General features: G+C 42.5%; 1 long non-coding RNA gene across 7 annotated transcripts in view; it reads right to left on the bottom strand.

The window, feature by feature from the left end:
• The window catches only part of LOC103095698 (uncharacterized), a 38,794-nt gene extending 17,161 nt beyond the window's left edge, over nucleotides 1–21,633 (bottom strand). The window contains exons 1-5 of one of the 7 annotated variants that reach the window (XR_008913321.1): nucleotides 21,167–21,633; nucleotides 17,533–17,669; nucleotides 8,746–16,335; nucleotides 7,440–7,580; nucleotides 2,391–6,820 (exon numbers count right to left, since the gene is read on the bottom strand). This is a non-coding gene — a long non-coding RNA (uncharacterized LOC103095698). Of the gene's footprint in view, nucleotides 1–2,390; nucleotides 7,581–8,745; nucleotides 16,336–17,532; nucleotides 17,670–17,766; nucleotides 17,902–21,166 lie in introns of those variants that run through there. The other 6 variants (XR_008913322.1, XR_008913324.1, XR_008913320.1 and 3 more) reach the window with 6 other exon arrangements.
• Nucleotides 21,634–21,887: the final 254 nt, after the last annotated feature.

Genomic DNA, 21,887 nt, shown 5'->3' with positions numbered 1-21,887 from the left:
TGCTTGGGGTAGACATTCCCCCAAGTTACTGACAGTTTTGAGGTCTGTCAGTTATCCTCAGTGTGGTTTAGCACATCTGTAGAGAAGATTTTACCCAGGTGTGGTCAATGGGCATGTTATAGCTTCTTAAAACTACAGTGGACGAGTTGGCTGACGAGTAGACACCACAGGTGGATGGGCAGCCCTAAAAGGATGAGCAATCTCTCCCAGCAGTGGTTCTAGTTCTTCCTGAACACCCACAAGCCTTGATGTTTACTTAGGATGTTGATAAGCTCGATAAGTCTAAAGAAGAGCACTCAGGACAGGGAGGGGTCATGATATACAGGTATTAATTGAATTACCTGGAAATGTTCTGTCTCTGGCAAGAAAGCATTGGCTGGGGGGTTGGAGGACACATGAGAGAAGTCTTTAGGTATAGGGAAAAGTAATTAAATTTGTTCTGTCTGGTCCCAGAAGATACAGAACCAGGAAGATGGGGTTGAACTTTTAAAGAGACAAGTTGAGGTTCAATATGGGTAAAAACCACCGGATTTCCTAATAATGAGAGCTGTCCAGCAAGGGCAAAAATGGAATGGATTGCCTAGGGAGGAGGAGGGAGGAGGAAGTCATCCCTTGGGATGTCTTCCAGTAAAGGATGGTTGGACACTTATTACTTATGTTACTGTGGAGATTCCTTTGGTACAAGAAATGGACTAATGTTTGCTCAGGCCCTTAGTACCTTTAAGATTCTTTGATACCAGGGAGCAGCTGGGTAGCTCAGGGGATAGAGAACCAGGCCTAGAGATGGGAGGTCCTGGATTCAAATCTGGCCTCAGATACTTCCCAGCTGGGTGACCCTGGGCAAGTCACTTGACCCCCATTGCCTAGCCCTTACCACTCTTCTGCCTTGGAACCAATATACAGTATTGATTCCAAGACAGAAAGTGAGTTTAAAAAAATTCTTTGATCAGAGGAGGTCCAAACAGCACTCATTCTTTTCCCCAGTAATCCCTCCTGTCTCCTGCATTTCCCTATTTCTATTGAAAGCATGACCATCCTTCCGGTCTCCCAAATTCAAAATCCTGGTATTAGCCGTAGTTTTTCACATTCTCTCATTCCACATGTCCAATCAGTTACCAAATCTTGCCTTATGTATCACCACCATATCTCTTGCCTCGGACCCCTGCTCTGTACATGCTCGTATCACCCCTCACTTAGATAATTTCAGTTGCAGTCTAACTGGTGTCCCTAACCGCAGCCTTTTCCCATTCCAGGCCATCCTCATCACTGCTGCCAAAGTGGTTTTCCATAAGCTCGTATGTGACCTGGTCACTCTCCTCCTGGGTAATGTCCCAGGGCTCCCCATGGCCTCTAGGATAAAACAGAAACTTTCCCAGTTAGCTTAAGCCCTTTACCACCTGGCCCCAACCTATATCCCCCCTCACTGAGTGTTACTCCCCATCTTGAACTCTCCAATATAAACATTCCTTCTCCCTGTGCCTCACAGCCTTTCATCTCCTGTCTCCCCGCATTTCTGCTCATGCCCCATGCCGAGAAGGTCCTCCCTCCTCATCTCTGCTTCAGAGAACCCTTCTTTTCCTTCAAGACTCAACTGGAGCATCACTTCTGCCTGAAGCCTTCCTTTCCTCCCTCCACACCAGTTAATGCCCCGCTTCTCTACCTCCTTCCCCAACTCCCTGTACTTGTTCTTTTTCTGCCTTCATCAACCCATCAACTTCATCAAGGGCTAGGAGGATGGGACCAGGCTCAAAGCCAGCCTGGCTCAGACTTGAGTCTCTCTTCTCCTGGGAAATTCCCTTCACCTGTGGGCTCTAAGTGTGTCTGTCCCCCAGAGAGAGCTGGAAGGAGGGGGCCCCACGCAGCACGGCTGGGGGGCTCCCAGGATCAGTGAGGTCAAAGGTGGAGGGCAGGATGTACCCATTCCCTTTGCCTTTAGTATTTTTATGCCCACATCACATGTGTGTGTCTGTTTGTTTGCTGCCTCCCCCATCAGCGTGTGCGCTCGTTAAGAGCGGGGGTCCTTTAGACGGGGATCCCTAATCCCTAGCACAGGACAGTGAGTAGAAAAGTTTCCAAAATGGTTGCTTTTTGCTTCCTTTCCCTGACAACCCAATGGAAGCCAAACGTGTCTCAGCCCCCACAGAGTTAACAATAACAAGTCCTCTCCGCTGGTCTGTATAATGAGCCACTTGCGCAGTCTCTGGCGAAAGTGTCTGCAGATCATTTCTGGCTTCTCATTGGCTGAAGTTTCTATAGCCTGCTCCGATGTTGCCTAGCAACGCTCTTCCTCCAAGTCAAAGGGGGACCAGAGCGTGGGGGTGGGGGTGGGGGTGGGGGTGGGGGTGGGGGTGGGGGTGGGGTGGAAAATCATGAAGCTTCATTGTCTCTGCGAGCCCCCTTGTGCCCCCAACCCCGGCTATGGCGGCCCAGAATCAACTGAAGACTGTCAGACCCCTTTCCCTTTGTTCTACGATTCTGCCATTTTCTCACCTCGAACAAATAAACGCAGCTTTTCTGAACCCTTGTCAGGAGCCCAACCCAGGGCTCCGTCCCTCCAGTCTATCAATCATGTCTAAAAATCCGCAGAGCTCCCCCCATCCCCCCATCCCAGGTACATAGCTGGGCTTTGGGGAGTCGGGAATGGGAAGGAATCAAACAAGCTGGGTTTGCCCACATCTGCGGGGTCCTTTGGTGTTGGGGGCGGCTGAGCCTGGGCCCGGGGCTAGATTTCAAGGGTGGGGTTCTGTCCAATTCCGGGGGAAATCCTCTCCCTTGGTTTTCCCTAACCTCTCACTGAAATGTACTTCAATGATCTAAAGCGCTGTTGGGGCGTCCCTGGAGGGCCAGGGGCTGTGACTAAGACGTTCAGAGAAACCTAAGGGGTCAGCTAGAAGAGGATAGTGACCCATGGTGGGGAGGGCACAGGACTCCCAGCAAGCATCGGGCCTCCAGAGTCAAATTTAATTGAGGTCTTTTCTGCCTTTGTGATTCCATCTCATCCAGCACAGGGCTTAGTGAGTCAGTGGGTCAACAAGCATTAAGTGAGGGCCTACTATGTGCCAGGCTTGCTGGAATGACTAGCAAAAGAAGAGTTCTTTCTCTCAAAAGCTCCCAGTCTAATGGAGGAGACGAGAAGCAAACAGTTCTGTACCAACAAGATAGAGCCAGAATAAATTGGAGGGAATATCAGACAAGGGGATAAGCAGTTGGTAAATGCTAGTGGATTCTTTGTTTGAAATGAAATTGAGATTAGCACCAGATAGTTATTAAAATCTCTTTCCCCCCAATTAACTGTAATACTTGTTTTTGCAGCATAATCATTAATAAAGCTACTATTCCAATCCCCTATTTTGGCTTGGAAAGGACCCCAAATTTCTTTTTTTTTTGTCATTCATTCATTCATTTTTGTCATGTTTATTATCAATCCTTCTCCACTTTCCCATTCTCCTAAATGAACAATTAAAAACTAAAATGGAATAAAAATCATTACAATGAGTATCCATAATCAGAAAACCAAATTCTTACACTGGCCATTTCCAGGCTATGTCTTGTCTCATTCTGCATCTTGAGTCCATTTCCCCTCCAGAGAGGAGGGTGTTCTGCTTTGTTCTCTGGGCTTCTGGAATCATGGATTCATGATCAGAGTTCCAAGTCTAGGTAGTTCATAGTGGTCAGTCAGTTGGAAAACATTTATTGACCTCCCACTATGTGCCAGACACCGGACTGATTACTGGAGTGAAAGAAAGGGAAAACATCCATATCTTTGGGGAGCTCCCAAGTCTAAAAGGGCAGAAAACACCAAACAATTATGTATAAATTATATATATATAGGATAGCTTGGAGGTAAAGATTTCATCCTGAATCCATAAGGGAAATCAGGAAAGGCTTCCTATAGGAGGTGGGATTTTAGCTAGGACTTGAACAGCAAGACTGGGGTCACTGGATTTTCAGGTACATGGGAGTGTAGGGTACAAGGTATAAGACTGGAAAGTTGTGGATGGGAGGTAAGGACACAAGGCTAGATTATGAAGGCTTCTGAAAGCCAAGAAGAGGACTTCCTATTTGAACCTGGAGGTGATAGGGAGCCACTGAAGTTTATTGGATATGGGGGTGATATAGCCAAAAATTTTCTTTAGGAAGATCCCTTTGTCAGGTGAGTGGAGGACAGACTGGAATGGGGAGACAGCAGAGACAAGATGACTGTCCCCAGGAAGCTATTGCAATAGTCAAGGCATGAGATGATGAAGGCTTGAGCCTGGGAGAGGAGGTGTCAATGCAGGGGAAAGGGTCACACGTGAAAGATTTCACAAAAGTACAATGGATAAGCCTTGACAAAAGACAAAATATGGAGGAGGGGAGAAAGAGGGAAGATTCAAGGATGACACGGGCTTGTGGGCTCCAGGGATACTGATGTTGGGAGCCGGGAAGATAACAGTGGTTTCCTCAAGGATGATACGGGACATAGTAGCCAGGGAGGATTTGGGTAGAGATGAGTTGCCCTTCTTTATAATGTGGTCCTTATTTTTACTCTTTCACTTCACTAAGCTCTCAGATCCTCAGACACTGTCCATTTTGTCATTTCTTAGGCTCTCAGAGGAGAAGTGCTTAACTCTAGAAGTCAGCTGGCCTTTGGTTCAGTCCTGACTCTTTCAATAAGTATTTGTGTGACCTTGGACAAGTCCTCTTTGTTCCTGTCCTCCGTCTAATCCATCATTCCAACCTCCCCGACAGCACCTAGAGACACACAGTCCATAGCCAGGACAAACTAGTGGACAAAAATATTTGTAGCAGCTCTTTTGACGATGACCAAATGCTCTGGGAACTCATGGAGTGCTCCCTCCTGGGCTTAAACAACTTCGGAAATACGAGTGTTATACACAGTTATGAGCTCACAGGAAATGACAAAATGGACAGCTTCAGAAGATGCGAGAAGACTCCAGTGGTACGGAACAAAATAAAGACAACAACATTGTAAAGAAAGACAACTCAGTTTACCCCCAGACCCTTCCTGTCACCATCTTCTCTATTACTGTCAAAGATACCACTGTCATCCTCCTAATGACTCGGCTCCCATCTTCAGTGTCCCTGGGACTCTCTGTTACCTTCTCTTGCCCAGGCTTGTCCATTTTACATTTGTATCATCTTTCATTATTCTGACAACTCTTCCTCTCTCAGGGCTCAGATGCTCATCACCTCATGCCTTGACTGTTGCAATAGTCTGGCCAGAGTATGAGTGGTTTGTTTTCCTTTATTCCCATATCATTCCATTCCATCGTCCAATCACCTAAGAAAGGGATATTCTTTAAGCTAAATTCTGATTGTGCCACTCCCATATTCAATAAATTTCAGTAGCTCCCTATCACTGTCAGGACCAAATATAGAATTGTCTTTTTTGGCTTTCAAAGCCCCAACCCTCCCTCCCCCATACCTTTCCAGTCTTCTCACATTTTCCACCCAGATACCCTACAAGGTCTTGCTGCTCCTCAAACAAGACACCTCAGTTCTCAGTTCTAGACACTTTCTATGGCTGTCTCCATGCCTACTACAATTTTCTTTCTCCCCATGTCTGCTTCTTGCTTTCCCTGATTCCTTCAAGTCCCAGCTAAAACCCGAACTTCCTCCAGGAAGCCTTCCTTATCTTAATGATTTCGGAGGGAAATCCTTCCATGCTGGTGATTATCTTCAAGCTCTCCTGTACATGTTTTTGTCCATAATTGTTTACATGACTTGAGACCTCCTGAAGGGCAGTTTTTGATTTTCCTTTTCTCTCCAGGACTTAGCCCAGTGGCTGGCACATAGTAGGCTCTCAAAAATGTTTATTGGCTAGCTGGCTAACAGGTCTGAAAGACTTAAAGACATGGAACTGTGATCATTGTCCTGTGATCATTGGGGTGATGCCAGAGTACCTGAGGGTGAAGCAAGATGTCCTCCTCTCTAGAGGAGAAAATGGATTCAAGAGGCAGAATGAGCCATATTTTGGAAGTGGCCAATGTGGGAAGTTGTATTGCCAATCTCTGTACATTTATTGTGGAGATTTTAATTTAATTTGCCTCTTTAATCATTCAGTTGTGGGAAATGGAATGTGGAGGAGGGAGGAACTGATAATAAATGTGATAAAAAGAAATGAATAAATGCACGAAAAGAAAACTAGACTCCAAGTTACAATGAAGGATTGACGTAATAGCTTAACTGATGATTATGCAGCAGGGTTTTAGGGATTAAAACCCCAGAAATCAAGTATTAGAATTGATTTGGGGAATGGAGATTTTTATAATGACTTGGTTCTAATTTCTATTTAATTTCAATCAATAAATCCACAGGCATTTATTAAGTGCTTAGTGGCTTCACTTTGAGATTCTCTACAATTTATTTTGTCTGAATCCTGTTTGTGCAGAGTTGTTTGCTTCTTGTGTCCCCACTGGCTGTGAGCTCCTTAAGAGAAGAAACTGTCCCTTTCATTCTTTCTATTCTCATTAGTGCCTGACACACAGTAGGCCTTTAATTAATGCTTTTTGGATGATTGACAAAGAGTGAGCATTTATTAACGGCTTACTGTGTATTAATAAGCCCTGTGCTGGATGAGGGAATTACAAATGTAGACAAGAGACAGACCCTAAAAATATTCAGACAACTTTAATTCTTGAGATTAGCTATGTTGGCATGGATCCTCTGTCCTCCCCACAATGGGTCCCCATACTCTTCTGGCTATTCACTCCAGAACAGCCATCTGTCCCTCTTTAGATTTCTCCTATCACTTGGCTTGGTCCTTTACTTTACACTGGATATATGCCCCATTGCATCACAGTTCTTTGTGTTCATGCTTTTAAAAAAAAAACAACCCTTACTTTCTGTCTTGGAGTCAATACTGTGTGTTGGCTCCCAGGCAAAAGAGTGGTCAGGGCTAGGCAATGGGGGTCAAGTGACCTGTCCAGGGTCACCCTGCTTGGAAGTATCTGAGGTCAGATTTGAACCCAGGATCTCCCATCTCTAGTCCTGGCTCTCCATCCACTGAGCCACCCAGCTGCCCCCTGTTCATACTTTCTATATCCTTCCCTCATTAGCCTGGAAGCACTCCTGGAGGAAGGTACTGAAAGACCAGGGCAGAGACTGTTTTGTTTCAGCTTTGTATCATCAAGATTCAGTGCAATCCAGGGAGGGATTGTTCTCCTGTTTTGTGTCATGGTACACTTGGTCGTCCAGGGAAGCCTAAGGACCCCATCCAGAAGATGGCTTTTAGATCCTTGAAGGCAATGCTGCATTTCAGTTAGAGGTTAGGGAAAAGGAAGATGTAATAATTTCGTACCTAATTTTGCTGACGCCCCAACCCTGAAATCTTTCCCTGAGCCATAGGTTAAGATCCCCTGGTCTAGTGCATTGGCTGTTTATGGCATGATCTTTCAGGGGTAGGACTAGAACGTTTTCCCCACCCATTCCCTTACTTTGTAAATCATCCCAGTTCTATATCTGGGAGTTGTGTGGAAGGATGGAAGATAGTGGATTTTTAGATCTGGATGGTGGATTGGAGGGAGGGGCACGGGGTTGCGATCCTGGAGGTAGACACTGGAAGACCAGACCTGAACCTGTGAGAAGAGAAGATGGCAGAGTTATAAGTATAGAAGAGAAATCTCTATGGGAGTCTTTGGTTAATTCTGTGCTGCCGTAGCTGGGAAGGGGAGACTAGGGGGCTGGAATAGACAATGAAGCTCCATGATTGGGGATACAAATCTATACAGTCCAGACTCTTAAAGAGCTAACATGCTGATGGGGGAGAAAACATGGAATACACACCTACTCCACATATCCATATAACACCCACATATACATAAAAACAGGCAGGAAGACACGTGTGTGTATGAAAACTCAAATGAAATAGAAATGGGCATATTCTTGATTCCCTTTGTGACTTCAGGTGATAGTGGAGGGCAGAATGTCTTGCTTGCAATCATCTATGGGGTCACCAATTGTTGGAACAACTGAGTAACAACAACAAAGGAAGTAGCCCTTTCGTTCAATGCATACACTAAAGGAATCCCCTTTAGTTGGGAGGCCTCTAAGGTGGTGGCTTCTCCTCTCCCTCCTCCCCAGGCAGCCCATTCCACATGGGCCCTTTCTGGATGACTCTCACTGTTGGGTCATCAGGCAGTTACTACTATCATTGAATTTCAACTTGGCTCTTTGAAAGTTCAACCCCACCATCTTGGCTCTGCCTTCTGGGGCCAAATGGAACAAATCTAATCACTGTTCCCTGGGACACTCCTCTAGAAATGAAGCTAGTAACAATCACAAAGTGACAACCTACTCTGTAAGACTGCCATCCTACCCCCCCCCCCCCAGATGCTTCCTTATGGTACTCCTGGACAATCCATCCATATCATGTTGTCTCTTACTCTGTGTACCCCATCTGTGGTTTTGTTGGGGAAGATGCTGAAGTGCTTTTCCATTTCCTTTGCTAGTTCATCTTATAGATGAGGAGTCTAGAGTCCTGACCAGGGATTCACAGCAAGTAAGTTTGGAACTCAGCTCTTCCTTAACTCCAGGCTCAGTACTCTATCCACTCCACCATGCAGACTAGCATATCTGGTGGGAGGGCTTGCCAAACCCTTTTCAGGGCTGTTGATTCATCTTTGAGGTGCATCTTTCATCCAGCTCTTGCCTGTGACCCCAAGAAGCCCAGCTTCCATGCCTTAATGAACCCATCCCCACCGATGGGCTAAAGCAGGTTGGGATAACCAACAGATCTCAAACCTGTCAGTGATATAGGAGAGGTCCACTCCAAGCATGTGAAGACTTCCCCTGGCAGAATGGGCAGATGAGAACGGTTTGTTCCAAGAGCCGTGCAGGTGGCTGAAGTAGGTGGTGTGGAGCATCTAGAGCTTAGGAAGACATGGAAGATGCCAAGGTCATCCACTCCACCCCAGGCCACAGCCAGTCTTCCAGACCACTCTCTTGCCACCAGATATCTATGATAATGGAAGAGAGATGAGACCTATGACTCTGTGGAGCTCCAATGGGAATTTAAGTCAGGACATCATCCTGTGATGTCATTGGTTCTGTCAATGAAGGACAATGAAGGACAACAGCAATGTGTCATGCATTGATGACCCTTTGCCATTCTGGATGCTTTTCTCTGGATGCACTCCAGGTCATTAGTGTGCTTAGTAAACCATAATACCCAGAGCTGCCATGGCTTAGTGCCTCTGCTAGGAAGAATATTCAGAGAACTAATTCAACAACCATTGATATCCCTGGCACCATATGGAAGGGATGAAAAATTCATATGGAAGATGAAAAATGTTTGTGATTAAGAAGCTTAGAATCTCATCAGAATCATTAAAGTTTTAGAATCAGAGGCAGTAATACACTGAATAGGGAATTGAATTTGGAGTCAGGAATACACAAGTTCAAATTCTGTTTCAGACATCTACTAGTTGGAAGAATAACTTAACTTCTGTTTGTCTTAGTTTCAAAATCTACAAAATGGGGATAATAATAGCACCTGCCTGCCAGGGTTGTTGTGAATATAAATGGAAAAATATTAAGTTCTTTGTAAACCTTAACATGTTCTATCAGTACTCATACTTAATATTAGTTGAGGGGAGACACAACATTCAAGGGATAACAAGAGAACAGTTCAAGCCCCTATAGATACTCCCCATAGATACTTCTGAGTAGAGGAGAGATCACTGTTGGGTGGCCTTACTTTTTGGAGGAAAAGCATCTTCAATTAGGTGTCAGGAAAAGTAAGAGAGGAAAGAGGAAGTTTTGGAAGTAGAAATGAGTTTGATTTATATGAAGACTTCTTAAGAGCAGGTTTTTTTTTAAGCAGTGGAAGAGTTAGTTTGTAGTCATAGGGGAAGAGAATCTCAGAATCATAGATAATTAGATCACAGATTTAGAGTTGGCAAAGAATTTAAATTGGAATGATTCTATTTCCTCTATTTTACAGATGGGGAAACTGAGCCTCAGATAAGTTGAAGTGACTTGCCTAAGATCCAGCAGCAGAGAAGAATCTGAGGTGGCATGTCAAACCTCTTCTTCCTGCCTCTTGGTTCATGCTCAATGCACTGACCCACCTGGCTGCTTCTGTCTGGGTTTCAGTTTTCGCAGGGTTGAAAGGAAGGATTTGGACGAGGTAGGTGCCAAAGTCCTTTCCAGATGGAAATCTCTGATCCACTGATCTTTGCTCCTGTCCTCCACCCATTCCAGTCTCCATGACAGCACCCGATAGACACATAGTCCATTACCAGGAGAAACAGAAAACTCTGAGATATCTAGGGTCTTATATGGACAAAAGTATTTGTAGCAACTCTTTTCACTGTAGGAAAAATTCTTGGGAACAAAAGGGCTGCCCTCCCTCCTGGGGAATGGCTAAACAACTTATAGCATATGAATGTAATAGTGTTATGATGTCATTAGAAATGAGGAAATGGACAATGTCAGAGGATGTGAGAAGGCTTCGGAGATGCAGAACAGAACAATGACAACAACATTGTAAAGAAAGACAACTCATTGTTACCCCTAGTCCTTCCCTGCTACCATCTTCCCTATTACTACTGAGAGGATCATGGTTATGCTCCCAAGCACTCAAGCCCCCAACTTCAGTTTCCCCGAGGCTCCCAAGACAGGTGTCATCCTAGACTCTTCCCTCTCTCTCATCCCTCTATGTTCTGCCTCTCACCAAGACTTGTCCACTGTACTTTTATAACCTCTTTCCCATATGGTCCTTTTTCCTACTCTGAGAGCTGCACATCCCAACCAAGGTTCAGACCCCTCATCACCTCATATCTTGACTTTTGCGATAGCCTGATCATGGATTTTAGAGGTGATCTGCCTTCTTCAAATCTCTTTCCACTCCAGTCCTTCTTCCACTCACCTGTCAAAGGAGTCTTCCTAAAATAAAAGCTGACAGTGTCACCCTCATACTCAGTAAACTGCAATGGCTCCCTATCGCCTCCAGGACCTAATATGAAATCCTCTTCTTGTCTTTCAAAGCCTTCCAGAATCCTCTTCTTGTCTTTCAAAGCCTTCCAGAATCCAGCCTTGTTTCCCCACTAACACACATCTTTCCAGGCTTCTTACCATTTATACTCTATTCCCCCCATTCCCTCTACAATCCAGTGACACTGGACTTGCCATTTCTCAAACAAGATATCCCATGTCTCACTTCTAGGCATTTTCTCTGTGTGCCCCTATGCCTACTGGAATTCCCTCCCTCTGATATCTCTGCCTCCTGGTTTTTCTGACTTCCTAAAGTGCCAGATAAGATCTTACTTTCTAGAGAAAGCCTTTCCTAATCTTTCTTAATGATTCAGGAGGGAAATCCTTCCCTTTGTTGATTATCTCTAGGTTTGTCCATAATCAAATCAATTTAACTATTGAGAGTAGCTGCTTGGCATGCTCCTTTGCCCTTCCCACAGTAGTTCCTTTTTGGGTTATTCACCTGAGTGGTCACTTGTCACTCCTTAGATTTCTCATAGCACTTAGCCTGGATCTTTTATTTTCACTGCACATGTCCCCCCCTGGAATCACAAGCCTTTATCAACATGTTTTCTATGTCATTTCTCCATTTGATTGGAAGCACTTTGTGGTCAGGGATTGCTCCTTGGTTTCAGCTTTGTATCATCAAGATTTAGTGTAGTGTAAGGATTCTTCATTCTTTTTGTGTCATGGCTCCCTTCACCATCCAAGGAAGCCTGTGGACCCCTTCTCAGAAGAATACTTTTAGATAATTGAAGGAAATGCTACATTTCTGTTAGAAGTTAGGAAAAAGAAAGATGAAATCTTTTCCTATTTCATTTTACAGACAGATTCCCAGACCCCTAAGTTCTATCCATGGGCCGTATGTAGGGGAAGACCCCTTGACCTAGTGCATTGCATATGTTTAGCGGGCTCTCTCAATGGCTGGACCAGGTTGGTTTTTCCCTTATCCATCCCCTGATCTCATCCATTTCAGATCTGTACCTGAGATCGTGAATGGAAGGATGAAATATAAGTGGCTTTTTAGACCAAGTTGGTGTATTGGCTGGATGGGGAATAGGCATTGTGCTCTAAGGTGAGAAGATGGCTGAGTTACAGAACAAAGGAGAAATTTGTAGGAGGGTCTTTGGTTGAGGATGTTCTGCCATAGCAGGGGTAAAGCTGAGGAAGGGGATGGAATAAACAATGAAGCTCTATGAGTGCCCAACCTACTCCTACACTCTTGGTTCCCCTTTGAGCTGGAGGAAGAGTGTTGCTAGGTAACATTGGCGTGGGTTTAAAGAAACTTCAGCCAATGAGAACCCCAGAATGATCTGCAGATACTTTTGCCACAAACTGAGAAAGGGGCTCATTATATAGACCAGGAGAGAAGGGTTGTTATTGTTAACTCTCTGGGGTCTGAGACAAGTTTGGTTTTCATTGGCTTGTAAAAGTAAAGGAAGCAAGAAAACAAATATTTGGAAAGTTCCATGGTCACTCCCAGTGTAGGCCCCCAAGAGGGGAATATATGTATAGATAAAAGATGGCTAGAGCTAGATATGCCTTTTACATCTGCATACCTGTAAATATAGGAGAAAACAAAATGAAAAGGGATTAGGCAAATTCTCAGCTTGACCCCTGATTTCATTGATATAGGACACCCTTAGGTGAAGAGCCTCCCTCCATCAATGCTTCATTTGGGCACCTTCTCTGTAAAGACTGTAGAGTCTGAGGGAGATGTTTAGAGCTCAAAGGTTAAGGGACTTTGCTAGGAGAAGAGGGACTTGTACCTGAGCCAAACTGGCTCCCCATCCTCCCATAGGCCATCGATAAAGGCACAAAGAGAGCAGATTCAAGGTCGCTAAATAGAAGGGAGGGCGGCAAGGAGGGCATCTGCAGATGTGGGGCCAGGAAAGGAAGACTTCAGGAAGAAATGGTACTTGAGTTGAGTCTTATAGAAAAAGAAGGTAGAGGTGAGGAGGGAGGGCATTCTAGGCATGGGGAATGACCAGGAGCAAGGCAGGGAGACAGAAGATAAAAGGTTGTTTGTGAGGAGCAAAGAGGTAGCCAGTTTGTATTGCATAGTCGGAGGTGGGGAGACATGTCCATTGAGGTAGGGCAGCTGGATTGGGGCCATATTGCAGAGGAATTTAAAAGGTAACTGGAAAAGTTCATAGTTTATTCTGGAGGCAATAAGGAGCCCCTGGACATGACTGGGTAGAAGAGCAACCAGTTCAGACATAAGTTCAAGGAAAACCACATTGGCAGCTGGGTTGAGGATGGGCTGGAGTGGGAAAACACTGGAGGCAGGGACACCCCTTAGACCACTGAAATCATCCAAGTGAGAGACAAGGAGTGAATGAACTAAGATGATGGCTTTGTGAGCAGAAAGCAAGTGTTAGATGTAAGAGCTCCTGTGGACATAAAGGCAAAAGTTAGCTATCATTGGGCATGGACAAGAGAGTGTGAGGAATTGAAGATAATGCCAAGTTTATGAATTTGGAAGAATAGAAGAATGATGGGTCTTTCAACAGAAATAGGGGAATGTGGGGGAGAGGTTGGATTAGTGGGGAAAAGGATGAACCTATATTGGACCTCCAGTTATCAAAGAATTTTAAAGTTAGTTGGAATCTCAGTAGACATCTGGTCCAATTAATGTCTCAGTGGAATCTCCACCATAAAATAACTGCTAGACTTCCAAGGTGGTGGTTCCTCCCTTCCCTGCTCTAGGCAGCCCATTCCATTTGGGCCCTGGCAGGACAGTGATCATCGTTAGTTCACTGATGCACTTTTTATTGACATCGAGTTTCTTTGAAACTTCAACCAGGATTCTTCTGGTTCTATCTTCTGTGGATGAATTGAACAAATCTAGTCCCTTTCCCTTCTGAAATCCCTACCTAGAAAACTAAGGACCATTCCACCACCACAACACTCTACACTGCCAGACTGCTATCTTTAAGTTCTGCTAAATATCCATAGTTTCAACAGTCCAATGTCCTGTTGTTATTGTTGCTCAGTTGTGTTCAACTCTTTGAGGTGCCATTTGGAGTTTTCTTGTCAAAGATACTGGAGTGGTTTGCCTTTTCCATCTCCAGTTTATTTTACAGATTAAGACACTGAGGCAACCAGAGTTATGCAACTTGTCCAGGGTCACACAGCTAGAAAGTATCTGAAGGCAGATTAGAATCCAGGTCTTCCTGATCCCAGGCTTGATTCTCTATCGATTGCTCCAAGAGCACCAGCACTTCTGGTGTGAGGGCTTGCCAAGAACTTTTAGGGATGCTCATCCACCTTTGGAGTTTACTGTTTCTCCAAGCCCTAAGAAGCTGTTGGATGCCTAGCAGACACATCCCAGCAAAGCCCACCATCTGTGCAGATGGACTAAACCAAGTTGAGGGCTACTGACAGGCCTCAAACCCATCAGTGGGTTAGGGGCCTATCTACCCCAAGCATGTGAAGACCCCCTGGGAGAATGGGCAATTGAGAACAATTTGTTCCAAGAGCCATGAAGGTGGCTGAAGCATTTGGTGTGGAGCACCTACAGCTTGATCAGACATGAAATATGCCAAGATCTTTGCCTTGTCATTGGACTTCTATGATAATGGAAGAAAAGGTGAGACCCATGACTCTTTGGATCTCTGCCTCACTCATCTCCAGTTCATGGACTAGTAAAGACATCACCTCTGATGTCAGAGTTTGTCTTTGAAATGAAGAGCTGGCTATTAAGTTTCATGAACTGATGAGCCTTTGCCATCCTGGGTGCTCTTCTCTGGGCACTTTTCATATTATCACTGTCCTTAGGAAACAACAATGCCCAGCTTTGAATATAATACTCAACAAGGAACTAGGAGAAAGGCAGAGAAAGTGGGACTATTACCCACCTCCCTATTCATGGGACTTGTGTCCCTGTTAATGTAGCAAACCCTAAATAAGGCTTAATGGCTGCAATAACTGACTCCCTCTCCCTGTTCACTCGCAGGGAGCTCACAGACCATGAAATCCCCCAAATCTTCTCAGAAGAACTGTTGATCCATGCCTCCCTCATCTCAGAGTCATGAGGCTGATTTGTTTTGGTACCTAAGTACAAGACTTAACATTTATCCTCGGTGAATATCATCTTATTGATTTTGAGATTTCTCTGGGACATGGCCATTTGAAATGGATAAACTGGCGCTTGGTGAGGTGGGATTGAAGATTAGGAGAGGAGACATGGCTAGAGGTTTAAATCTGAGAGGCATCTGTAGAGAAATGATAGACTCAGGATGCTGCTGAGGTCAGAGAGAAAAGAAGAAAGGATCAAGACATAGACAGGAAGACAAAGTGAAGAGAAAGAGAGATGATTAAAGACACAGAGAAGAGAGAGACTGAGAAGGAGAGACAGAGGAGAGACAGAGAGAGGAGAGACAGAGACAGAGAGAGAAAGAGAGAAAGACAGAGAGAAGAGACAGACAGAGAAAGGAGAGAGACAGACACACACACACAGACAGAGAAAGACAGAGACAGAGAAGAAGGAGAGGCTTAGGGAACACTCACATTCTGAGGGCATGATATATAAAGTAGGTGACACTAGGTGAAGGACTAATGGAGAAGAGAGGATGCAGAGTCAAGAAGAGGAGGCAGGATTTTTCTCCCTAGAGGGTCCCCTGGGAAATGGAGGAGAGATTATAATGTATGAGCTAGAGGGCCTGTTGGAGTCAACTGAAATTTCATTAAAGATGGGGGGCACTTGGGCATTTTTGAATGTAGTAGGGAAGTCACTAATATATAGGGAGAGGATAGAGAGAAAGTTTTGAGAGATAAGGGATGAGTTGTGGGCTATCTGTAGGAAAACAGGAAAAGTATTAGATCAGGGAACATGTGAAGAGACTTGCCTTGGCAAGGAGAAAGCCACCTCCTTATTGAGGGAAGGGAACAGAGAGTAGGAAATGATGCCTTGGGGTTTTGAAATGGAAAGAAAGGCTGAAGAGGGAATTCATAGTGATTATCTTCCTGGAATAAGAGGCAAAGTCCTTAGGTGATGGAATGGGAAGAGAGAGCTGTATAACTTGGGCTCTACTGGTAATAGCCAGGGCTCTGAAGGAAAACACATTTAAGTTTAATTTGCATTATTATTTTAATGACTTCATTAAGTTTAGACAGTCCAGAAAACAATCAATTCCCGGATTTGGAGCATGTCCTCATTTCTGAGGTGTACATACTCACCCTGAAAATGTTACACCTATCTTTAGTGGGTTGGTGCAAGTTGGCTCCAACATTCTCCTTGTGTGAGGGTTGAGATGAGTGAAGATGTAGAAGAATCACTTCTCTCTGGAGTGAGAGGGGATCAGTGAAATGCAGGAGAGCAATTTGCTCTTTCTTTGTATTGTGTGGCCCAGGTGCCTGCAAGGGAAGTTGTTGTCAGCATAGTAGATGGTGCCAGGCAAGAATTTCTACCTTATCTGGGAGGATGAATGATCCAGAGCTACAAGAAGTCCCCCAAAGGAAATCCTGTCCTCCGAATTACGGGGGAGCACCTATGACATGTATTCAGTAATTGCCAAATATATTTTCCCCAAATTGAAGTGAATTGAATTAGCGTCAGGGAGCCTAGAGGAGAATCCATTTCTTCCATTTGTGATCTGCCCATCTTTGAAGTTTCATGGACTCCTACCCAGAAAAGGAATCAGACCCTTTTCATATTTCTCCTAGCACTTGGTCTGGACCTTTTCTTTTCTTTTTTTTTTTGGGTTCTTAACCAGATTTTTTAATTTAATTTTTTGTTTGTTACATTAAAATACCCACTTACCTCCCTTCTCTATCCCCTTCCCCATGAGAGAAAAAACATTTATTTATTTTTAAAAGATATATGTATACATAAAACTGTCTTACTTATTTCTATTTATAATTTCTTTACAGTATGACCTAACAGGATTTATTCCAGCATATAGGGATGGTACAACATGAGGAAAAATATTAACAGAATTGATTACATGAACCAAAAAAGTAACAAAAATCATATGATTATATCACTAGATGCAGAAAAAAAGCTTTTTACAAATTACAAAACTCATTCCTATTAAAAACACTTAATAGGTTAGGTATAAATTGATTTTTTCTTAGAATAAGAAGAAGTATAAACTGAAGCCCATCAGCAAACAGTATCCGCAATGGGAATAAGTTGGAAACATTCCCTACAAGATCACAAGTAAAACAAGGATGCCCATGATCACCAATATGTTTTAATATTGTATTAGAAATGCTTATTGGTCTGGACCTTTTCGTTACCCTGAACACATCCTTCCTGGTAACAGGTCTTCATGGGTGCACATGCCTTCTGTATCCTTTCCCCATTTGTTTGGAAGTACTTTGAGGGCAAGGATTGTGTCTTGTTTCACCTTTGTAACCTTAAGGCTCAGTGCAGGGCAGGGATTCTGGATTCATGGTTTGAGTCATGGCTCCCTTGGCCATCCAGCATGGTCTATGAAGCCCTTTTCAGCAGAATGTTTTTAGTTCATTGGAGGAAATGCCTCATTTCAGTTAAAGGTCAGGGAAAATAAAGATGGAATATTTCCCCCACTTAATTTTACAGATCCTTACCCTGAAATCTGTCCATGGGCCACAGGCTAAGCTCCTCTGCTCTAGTCCATTGCATGTGTAGGGATGGAGCTTTCAATGGCCATAACAGATTGTTTTTCCCCATTCGAACCCTGGTCTCATACATTCTGGATATGTACCTGGGAGTGTGGGTGGAAAGATGAAATATATGTGGATTTCTAGACCAAACTGGCAGGCTGGGTAGATGGGGAGTGTTCTGAAAGGCTCAGCTTATACCTATATGGTGAGTGAGAAGATGGCAGATTTATAAAACAAAGGATAAATCTGTATGAAAATCCATTATTGATTCTGGCTGCCATTGCAAGGGCAGGGGGGACGAGGGCCCTGGAACAGACAATAAAGCCCCATGAATGTCCACCCCCCATCCCCCCAACCCCCACTCCTGGTCCCCCTATGACTTGGAGGAAGAGTGTTGCTAGGTAACATTGGAAAAGGTCTATAGAAACTTCAGCCAATGAGAACTCAGGAATGTACTGCAGATACTTTCTCCACAGACTGGGTAAGTGGCTCATTATACAGCCCTGCAGAGAAGGCTTGTTTTTGTTAACTCTCTGGGGTCTGAGACAGGTCTGGTTTTCACTGGTTTGTTAAAGAAAAGGAAGCAAGAAAGCAACCATTTTGAAATTTTCCATTTTCACTGCCCTTTGCTAGACCCCCCAGGAGAAAAAATAGGAAAAAAATCTCTCTCTATAGAAAAAGATAAAGTTATATACAGATATAGATTTAAAGAGATGCATATGCCTCTATATATCTAGCTCTCTGTATATAGACATGCACAAACACTCATACATATCTACAAATAAGAACAAATAAAAATATACATGAAAAAATATAAATAATACTCATATGTCTATAAATAAGAACAAATAAAAATAAAATAAATATATACATGAAAAAATAAATATAAAGAAAACTCATACATATCTACAAATAACAAATAAAAATAAAAATATACATGAAAAAATATAAATAATAAATCCTCATATATCTATAAATAAGAACAAATAAAAATAAAATAAATATATACATGAAAAAATAAATATAAAGAAAACTCATACATATCTACAAATAAGAACAAATAAAAATAAAAATATACATGAAAAAATATAAATAATAAATACTCATATCTATAAATAAGAACAAATAAAAATAAAAATATACATGAAAAAATATAAATAATAAATCCTCATATATCTATAAATAAGAACAAATAAAAATAAAATAAATATATACATGAAAAAATAAATATAAAGAAAACTCATACATATCTACAAATAAGAACAAATAAAAATAAAAATATACATGAAAAAATATAAATAATAAATACTCATATCTATAAATAAGAACAAATAAAAATAAAAATATACATGAAAAAATATAAATAATAAATCCTCATATATCTATAAATAAGAACAAATAAAAATAAAATAAATATATACATGAAAAAATAAATATAAAGAAAACTCATACATATCTACAAATAAGAACAAATAAAAATAAAAATATACATGAAAAAATATAAATAATAAATACTCATATCTATAAATAAGAACAAATAAAAATAAAAATATACATGAAAAAATATAAATAATAAATCCTCATATATCTATAAATAAGAACAAATAAAAATAAAATAAATATATACATGAAAAAATAAATATAAAGAAAACTCATACATATCTACAAATAAGAACAAATAAAAATAAAAATATACATGAAAAAATATAAATAATAAATCCTCGTATATCTATAAATAAGAACAAATAAAAATAAAATAAATATATACAGGAAAAAATAAATATAAAGAAAACTCATACATATCTACAAATAAGAACAAATAAAAATAAAAATATACCTAAAAATAAATATAAATAATAAATACTCATATATATCTATAAATAAGAACAAATAAAAATAAAATATATACATGAATAAAAATAAATATAAATAATAAAAACTCATACATATCTACAAATAGGAACAAATAAAAATAAAAATAAATATATACATGAATAAAAATAAATAATACTCATATATTTATAAATAAAAAATAAAATGTAGCATTTCTTAATTGCTTAATTGACCAATGATTTCACTGATATAGGAAATCCACGGGTGAAGAACCTCCTTCTATCAATCTCAAATTGGGTACCTTCTTTCCAATTTATAGTTTTGGGGAAAGAGAGTCCAGAGGTTAATGGACATTGCCAGAAGAAGAGGGACTTGAATTGGAGCCAGACAGGCTTAGAGGCTGACTCTCCATCCATGCATAGGCTACTAATAAAGGTACAAGGAGAACAAATACAAGGAAGTTAGGAAAGAACATAGGAAAGGAAGGTATTGGCAGGTATGGGGCCAGGGAAGTGACTTCAGGAGGAAGTAGTAGGTGAGTCTTGAAGGACAAAAAGGCATCTGTGTGGCCGAGGTGAGGAGGGAGGGCATTCTAGGCAGGGGGAATGACCAGGAGAAATGCAGCGAGACAGGAGATGGATGGTCATTTGTGAACACCAGAGAGAAGGCCAATTTCACTTTCAAAGTCAAGAAGTGGAGTAATGTCTAACGAGGTGGGAAAATGGGTTGAGCCCTGGTGGCACAGGGCTTTAAAAACGAACTGGGTAAGTTTGTATTTTATCTTAGAGGTAATAGGGAGCCCCTGGGCATTACCACATAGGAGAGTGACCAGGTCAGGGATGAGCACAAGGAAAAACATTTAGGTAGATGGATTGAAGATGTATGTCCTGGAGTGGGAAAAGACTTCAGACATGGACACCAATTAGGAGGCCACTGAAATGATAAAGTGAGAGGTGATGGGGTAATGAACGAGTGTGATGGCTGTGTGTAGGTGTCAGGTTCAAGAGATGTGGTGGACATGTATTTGTGGCATGATTTAGCAGCTTTTGGCCATGGGGATGAATGTGAGGAATTGAAAACAATATGGAGGTTATACATTTGAGGGATTGGAAGAATGGTGACGCTTTCAACTTAAAGAGGGAAATTGGGACACTGATGGGATTGGAGGGAAAGAGGGGCTCTGTTTTGGAGCTCATGGTATCAATAAATTAGAAAGGTAGTAGGGATATCAGCAGATATCTAGTCAAATTCATCTACTAAGGAAATACCCACTATGAACCTTCCCCACTGCCAGGGGACCTCCAAGATCGTGTCTCCTCCTCAGTGGCCCTCCTCTCCATTCCACTCGGACCCAGTCTGGACAGCTGTCATTGCCAGGACGTTAGGTAGTTGTTACTAACATTGAGCCTTGATTTGCTTCCTTCTACTTGAACCCGCACTCCTGGTTCTGTCTTCTGGTACCAAATAAAAAAAATAGAATCCCTTTCTCTTGTGACATCCTTACCTAGAAAACTAGACCACCAGCACCAGCAGCACAATACTCTACACTGCCATGCTGCTATTATTTCCTACGGGCCCCCCTACCCCCCTACTGACTCATAGGGAATTCACAGAGCACAAAATCCTTTCAAAAGATCTGGAAAAGTGAGCAGTCCCCAAGGGAAATCCCAGCCTCTCTGTTGAGGGGAACATCTGCGTTATATACTCAGGAGCTGCCAAAATTCAAATGAGTTGAATTAGAACAAGAGCCCAGAATCCCATTTACCCCCATTTTGTGACGCCCATCATCGAAGCCACTCGGTTTAGGAAGAGAAGAGGAAGTGAACTTTAGACATCAGGAGATCTTGGCTCTCTCACTAATTATTTGTGTGATTCATGACAAGTCACTGAAGCTGAGAGCGGGACAGGGGCAGCCATTTCCTCCTGAAATCTCCGCAAGTGTCGAATGCCGGCACCAGGGCCTAATGTGGTGAGGTCCTGATACATTAAAAATAACAATATGGGCTTCCAAGTGTGCCGTGCCTTAGAGCCTGAGAACTAATTCACCAGCCATTCAGTCCGTCCTCTGTGAGGCAAAGCAGAACGATCACAACAAAGTTACAAAGAAACAAATACAACCATCTCTCCTACCAGAACCTCCTCGTTACCATCTTCCACATTATCCCTGGGAGGTCCTCTGTCATGCTACAGATCACTGGGGCCCCCACCTTCAATGTCCCTGAGGCTCATAAGCCAGATGTCATCCTGGTCTCCCTCCCCCGCCCCTCTATATTCTGTCTCCTGCCAAGGCTAACCCATTGTACTTTTGTGACATCCTTCACATAGGATCTCGCACCCCACACCAACACTCAGAACCTCATATCTTGTCTTTTGCAATGGTCTTATTTGGGAGGGACGGTCTGCCTTCTGCTAGTCCCTTCCCACCAGGTGTCAAAGGAATCTTTCTAAAGTTAAATTCTGGCGATGTTACCCCTAAACTCAATAAA

The sequence above is a fragment of the Monodelphis domestica genome, chromosome 7, assembly GCF_027887165.1.
Source record: "Monodelphis domestica isolate mMonDom1 chromosome 7, mMonDom1.pri, whole genome shotgun sequence".
Lineage (NCBI taxonomy): Eukaryota > Metazoa > Chordata > Mammalia > Didelphimorphia > Didelphidae > Monodelphis > Monodelphis domestica.
The sequence above is the reverse complement of the archived record's forward strand: the minus strand, read 5'-3'. Positions and strand labels throughout refer to the sequence as shown.